At 33.0% G+C, this 7,446-nt stretch overlaps 1 pseudogene; it reads right to left on the bottom strand.

Moving 5' to 3' along the window:
- Positions 1-773: 773 nt before the first annotated feature.
- LOC111396749 lies at positions 774-5,347 on the bottom strand (annotated as a pseudogene).
- Positions 5,348-7,446: the final 2,099 nt, after the last annotated feature.

Consider the following 7,446-nt stretch of genomic DNA (forward strand, 5'->3'; position numbering starts at 1 on the left):
AAGTAAGAATACGATCAGGGTGCTTCTATGAAATTCTCTATAGTTCTGATTTATTGTCTTTTCCTCTACACCTGATGTTATTTCTAATGGAAGGAAAACATGAATGCCAAAATCAATGTTATAAGAGTGTTCCCCTTGTCAGTCTCCAAGTTTCCCACCTTTTCTCTGTACCTTATGTTGGCTCAATTAGTTCATGTTCAATACAGTCTATAAGTCAAATAAATTATCGGTTTCAAAGAAAATCGCTGAAACAGGCATAACAGGGCAACCATCACACTATATGGGACATTATCTAACAAACTACAAACACATGGAGATCTTAATAAAAAAAAGTTCACCCACCCACTTGAACCTCCATTACAAGATATGGTTAAGCTAGGTGGATTATATCTAATTATACCCACAACCAATGAGCTAAAGATCTTTCTTTTTACAAAATGCACAAATCCTGGGTGATCCTATACTTGCATATGCTTGCATGCTTAATCAAACATGTATTTGTCATCATTCAATTTGAATTTACAATTATAAATTGCTGATCAGAAGTTCCATTATCATGGAGATGCAGCTAAGTAAATTAGGATGACACATAAAATAGAAACAACTATAATCTATTCTACCCACTGTATTGAGTAAAATATTTTGCACCAATTGTGAAGAGTTGCATGAAATAATCAAACATTTCGGTGAAAGGTAGTAACTATACTACGGTTGCTTAAGAATTCATTACATTCTTTTGAACTGAAAGAAGTAACATCATTAAAGAACTCCAAGAAATGTTGAACATATTCAATTCACGTATATCCACCATTCAGGAACAGCAATTAATCTACATGGATTTGTTATCTTCTTACTGGTGAAATGAAGACATGGCTAAAAACATTCAGCCATTTAAGTAATATACAGTAATAACAATCTTATAATTCTAAAAAAATGCATGGTCATATTTCACGTTAAAAGAATGATAAGATTGAAATCATTCCGGGCAAAGACCAAGCCCGGTCTTCTTTCTTGGACAGAACAGCACCATTACTTCCCTTAATATCAATCAACATAAAAATATATTAACCATTCCTATTGTCAGTTCAGCAATTTCAAATCAACACCACCACTACTTGACTTGAACCAAATGAAAACTACAAAAACACCAACCACCCCTCCGTCCAATAAAACTATCATATTGGATACATCACAAAGACACCAACAATCACTCAGTCCAATAAAAGTGTCATATCAGAACCATCAAATAGACAACCACCACCACTCAGTCAAATACAAATGTCATATTGGAACCATCACAAAGACACCACCAACCACTCATTATACATGTTATATTGGACCACCAAAATCCATAAAAGAGATGACCAAGTGTACCCTAGGCTGTTTATCTTCCTTGGCTGAAGCAGTGGACGAAACTTACATTACCAAAGTGATATAATGTCATTATCTATGAAGGTTACTGATCCAAAGTATACTAGTAATGACAACTGTAACTCAAGCTAACTCCAATTCTGTTCGCAAGATCTGACCATTAGTTGAAGTCCTCGATCACCTTTGCTAGTTCTAATTTAGGAAACCAAATACTTTCCAGGTCCCCTCATTGCAATCATTTGTCTCTTCAGCTGTTTCCAAAATCAGACACCAAATGCTGCTATACAGGAATCAATTTTTCAGAAATATATATATATTTTTTTCTAAACAACAAGAAAGGCAGCCTTGTGTTTATCAGTAGATTGATTTATAGAAGAAAAGTATCGACCGCAATGCTTGTTTATTTATAAATAGAACCAGAAGGCAGCAAGGGAAACCATGGCATTGCAATACTTGTTTATTTGTAAATAGAACCAGAAGGCAGCAAGGGAAACCATGGCACCTCATTACTTGGTTCATTGGAACAACTTTCTTGAACTGATACTGTCATAAACTTCAGCCAAAGGCTTGCATATCTGTTAGACAGCTTCATTCTCAAAATAAGATGTTAAGTCAAAGTTCAAAGAATTTAATCAGTAACTTATTTGTGTTGCAACTGACAATAAATTTATAGTAACAAATTAAGGTATGTGAAGGTGTAGATGCAAAATTATGTGAAGGCTCGAAAAGTACATTACAGTGCACAATGTTGTCATGGCAACCTTGATGAACTTCATAAAAGTGAAGTACATGCTTTTTCTAAAAATCTTATAAAACCAATCTTTTGAGATTTTTTCCCTGTTTTTTGGATAAAGTTCTGTTTGGTATCGATTAAAATCTAAATCAAAGTTAACAATAAATTTTAATAACATATTTCATGGAATCATTAGCTTTTTAACTTTTATCAAAATTTACTAAAAATCTTATTTTAATTCCAACCATACATGGGTAAAATCACAATAAATTTGAATTTTTTAATCTTTTCACCCGTTCTATCTTACTCTCTCCCTCGCGTCTTTTATCAAAACCTCAACCTTTCTAATTTTTTAAAATTTTTATTTAATTTTTTTTTACCAATTATCACGTCTAATATAAATTTTCATTTTCCAATCAAATTTTCAATAAATTAGAACCTAATTTTGCATTTTCTCCTATCTTATTTGTGTATATAGAATGTGTCTGAACTGACTATATCCAATTTAACTTATATTTAACGAATTGCATTTATTTGATTGATTATTAGTATTGAATATTGGTTATATATTTTTCCTTTCGATTATTTGAATTGATTGTTTGTACCTAGGGGTGTCAACGAGTCGAGTCGAGCCGAAACTCCCTGCTTGGGCTTCGAGCAAAAGCTCGATAAAAAAATTAAGGCTCGATCTAAGCTGTTGCTCGGGCATTACCGAGCCGGCTCGACTTTCTGGAATTTTTTTTCCTCTTAGTTGCCTGTTTGGCAACTAAAATTTGCTACCAACAAGCTACAAACAAGTAGATGCAAACAGGCAGCTCGGATACTGCCTTTATCGACAGGTATGAAGTTGCCGATTAAGGCAGTTTAGCAGCAGATTGATATCTTTTTTTAAAGGGCCGGCCCGACTTTAGTCGACCCTTCGAAATGGGGCTCGGCCCGAACCACAGATGGCTAGAGTAGACGAGCCCGATTATCATTCTTATTTATATCAAATACACTATAAATTTTTCAAACATAAATATGCATTTTTTTGTGATGAGCAAAATAGTAATAAAATGATTGTTCGAAATCAAATGGATAAAAATGATGAGTAAAATATAAATGAAGAATTTTTTTTTTTTAAATGTAAATCTGTATTCTCTCGAGTCAAGTATGAATCATTCAAAAATCAAAAATAAAAAATTCAATTTGTATAAAGTTTGATTGTGCTCCTTAACTCAAAATTTCTTCTTCCTTCCCTACAACCAAGGTTCCTTTTGGTTTGAAGTATATATATCTTGATTATGCTAATTTTAATAATCAACAAAGAAAGAAGTGATTACAAAAACTTCATAAACTTTTTAAATTCTTCATAACTTAATTAGCAACAAACATATGAAACTTCAAAGATGAGTGGATCTTTTGTTTTTAACTAAATTGATAAAATGTTTTGAAGCAAATGGGGCCTTAGTAATGAGTTTTGCATTATTGAAGTCTACGTGGAGGAAAGAGGACAATGAATTTCATATGTCAACTCCACAAGCATGGCTAAAACACAGGAATTATCTTTAAGACCTTGCACGCCATGGACTCAAAATTTTTCCAAGAGAAAAATAATAAACAAAATCTGATTTCAGTTTTCTTGCATGACTACATTTTCATGTTGTACTAAATTGCTAATGTCAAACAGAATTTAGCTTCCATGACTCTGATGTTTAATCTGGTAGTCAGGTGATTATGAGGTCGTGTGGAAGATCAAATAGGGGGGAAAACTTGTAATCTGAACAGCGCATTGTCTATTGAAAAAATACAAATTCACGCCACACTTTATCCAGGATTGAAAGGTGGGCATCCAATCATGGATTCAAGTTTTGCAAATGAGTAGCTGAAATTTGAAAAACTTCCTATGATGGTACCATCCTTATCTTCTCTCCTCTACATAATTTTGAATCCCACATGCTAAATGCAGTACTTCATTTATGAATTTAAATGGACTATTAATTTACACTAGCATGTTGTATGCATTCGAACATACTCATTTTTGGGTTTTAATATCAATAATTACATATTCCAAGTTTAAAACGGTGTACAGTAATTCAGTATTCATCGGTGAGAAAGTAAAGAAAATCACATACTTTAAAATTCATTGACTAACTCAACTAAACAAAAACATTAACAACATATATTACGAGCCGCATTTTCGTTTAAATCATTTATTCGAACTGTCACTTGGATAAACAACTATTTTAGAGTAATAACTTTCAATGCACACAGACATCTATTAATGTATAACAGACAGTATCTTAATCCTGAGCTTTTCAACATTTCAGCAGATTGTAAACTATCCAAACTTACTCAACATCCAGAAACTTATTCCTCGGATTTGTTCTCTTTGTTTTTACTCCCATATATGACTCCAGTTTCCTGCAAAAACTTACACCTACACTCCCATTAATTTCACTTCCATCAAAACGAAAAATTTTCCCCCAAATCAGAAACTTTATGCAGTACCTGACGATCCGGAGTCAGTTTGCGCTTTTCGACATATTTATAAGGATCTGAAGCTGCCGCCTACGCTGCCCTCTCCTGCCAAAATAAAAATAAAAAACAACAAACATCAAAGTCGTCCGAAAAAAATTACAAATTGAAGGTGAAATAGCGAGTGAGAAATTGCCTCTTGCTCTTTTTTGAGTTGCTGGGAAGGCTTGACCCAGAGGAAATAAGCTAGTGTTCCGGCCACTACCCACGAGGCCAAATTACTGCCTCCCCTTAAGCCTCCCATAGAATTTTCAACAAAGGACCTCACATTGCCAAATGTTCTCCTCCAACTACTCGTCATTTTGGCGGGATCCGTTATGAATCTAAATTCAGCTTCTAATTTCAACTATGCTTACAGAACTTAGGGTTTTCTTCCTTTTCAGATTGAGGGTTTAAATAATTGCGTAAAATCAATTCTTGCTGCACAATTAATTGTTTCAAACGAGAGAGAAGCAAGAAGTGGTGATGAAGAAGAATCAACTGACCCTGCAGATTGGGCGGCAGATTACTGGGCACTGACCGCCTAGCCCTTGGTGGTTTGAGCCAGCCCACTGTTTCGAGTTTGAAGTAAGCCCATGAAAAACTCGCCCACGGAATATGTTGGCAAAATGTCTCGATTCTTTTCGCATTGTCGCGTTTCAGACCGGACTGGAATTTCTCGTCTTATTGGAGACTTAGGGTTGTATTTTCCCAAATATGATCCCGCCTTGAGCTCGCTCCGATTGTCTTTTTAAATTCAAATCGCAATTATTAAATAAAAAATACACATTAAAAATAGATAAATAAGTAAATTGGACGAGAAACATGATATTTCGATGTATGGAGCCTGCCTTCATTTCGCTTTTGTAAAGTTGTTTACTAGACAAAAATAATGTCTGATTTGTCGATTGTGTGACATTCACGCCAACATAATAAAAATTATGCAAATTGGAGTGAAGAGGTAAAGTTCTTCTTGATGAGCGAGTTGATGACTCCTAAGAGCTCTTAGAGACGAAGTTGTTTGGCACTTCGATGTCGACGTATTAGATCCTAGGATTGAAAGTCCAAAGGGTTCAGTTATTTGCAAAGCAGCTTAGGGATCAAGAGACTTGGAATATTCAACCAGCTCTATAAATTCCGTGCTTGAAATGCCCAAACCCAAGTTACTTAAAAACGTAGTAACCTATTCAAACTCATTTATACTACTCAACAAAAACGTTTGTAGACTCATTACGCTCTTCGATTTGATATCAATTTCATGTTTGGTTCAAATAACACGTTAGATTAAAATTTAAGTCGAAATTAACCATTAATTTTAACAATACATTTAATTAAATTCACAATTTTTTACAACATACTTTATCAACTTTGATAAATAGTTCACTGCTTGTGACAAAAGAATGTTGAATAACTGACTAGACGCAACTATAATATGTTGAAACTAGATTTCAATATTTTAAACACGTCATTTTTAGACTCAATTTGATAATACAACATTCCCATTTAATATGTTAGGGTCAAGATTTTTTTCATTCAATCCCTATTTGGTAGGGATTACAATCTAAATTTTAATTTAATTTAAAGTAAATAATTAATTTTAATTTCATTGGACTCATAACTTTTCAACAATAGATTTCATCAATATTTCATTAAAATCTACTAAAAATATTATTTTAACCCCCATTAAATGGGGACTAAATGATCGATTATGATAATTCAAAATTTATTAGAAATATAGAAAAATGAACATGGTGAGTTTTATCTAGGGATGGCAAAATTCGCATTTTCGCCCTGAATTATTTATTTTATTACATTTCATAGTTAGGTTTTTCAAATTAAGTCATACTTAAAATTTTTTAAAATTATTAAATAATTAAACGATGATGTAAGTGAAAGAAAAGTTAACCTCGACTTGTTCCATCCCTAATTTGGCCACGAGAAGCGAATGGGTGGTGGATTTTATTTTAATGCTCAAGATAGCTTTCGCAAGTCCAAGAAAATTCTAGTAGAGCTTCAATAAAAGTATGAATAACTGTCTAAAGTATAATATACTTTTTTTTAAAGAGAAATGTTAACAGTAATTCTTGTCAAAGTTGGTAGTTATCCCTCTCGAGGCTCATAGATAGGGGTTGGCAAGAATAGTTGGATCCAAACTAAATGGAATTGTCCTATTTGGTTCAATTTTCCCAAAAAAATAAAATAAAAGAAATGCTACAATTACAGTACTTTTGGCAACTCTGTTTACAACCCTCTCACATACAATGAGAGGGGTCCACAATTAAAATAATCATTGGTCTCGTCTTTGTGGGAGGTCTGCAAATAATAATGTGCAAAAGGTGATGCACAATTGGTGTTTCCAAAAAATAAATGATATTCATTTCTAAAAGTTAAGAACCATGTGGTTTCACTTCAGTTCTCGATGTTGCCTATAGAGACGAGCAAAACACTAGATCTCCCAACTTTTTTCTATGTTGGTATAGCATTGCACATTGATTTATCTTTTCCATGTGAAAATATTATAATATAGACTCTCTCGTAACCAACCAATAAAGATTCCTAGTAAATATCAATGATATGATTGGCTCATTTTTCTAATGCTCTGATGCTTCTTTGGATGAAAAACATGATTGGTTGCATGAAGATACATTGATGAGACTATTTCATGATTGAGCATGCATAATTTAGACACTATGCCTTAATCTGACAACCATTTTTTTTTTTTTTTTTAAAGAACGAGTTTTTGAATAGTACATTTTTAAAAAATGTGTGGTTAAAAAATAGAAAAAATTTTGATTCTAAGTGAAAAATATTTTATTGTAACAATGCATGATTAAAAGTAAGTATGG

The sequence above is a fragment of the Olea europaea genome, chromosome 7, assembly GCF_002742605.1.
Source record: "Olea europaea var. sylvestris chromosome 7, O_europaea_v1, whole genome shotgun sequence".
In the NCBI taxonomy this organism is placed as follows: domain Eukaryota; kingdom Viridiplantae; phylum Streptophyta; class Magnoliopsida; order Lamiales; family Oleaceae; genus Olea; species Olea europaea.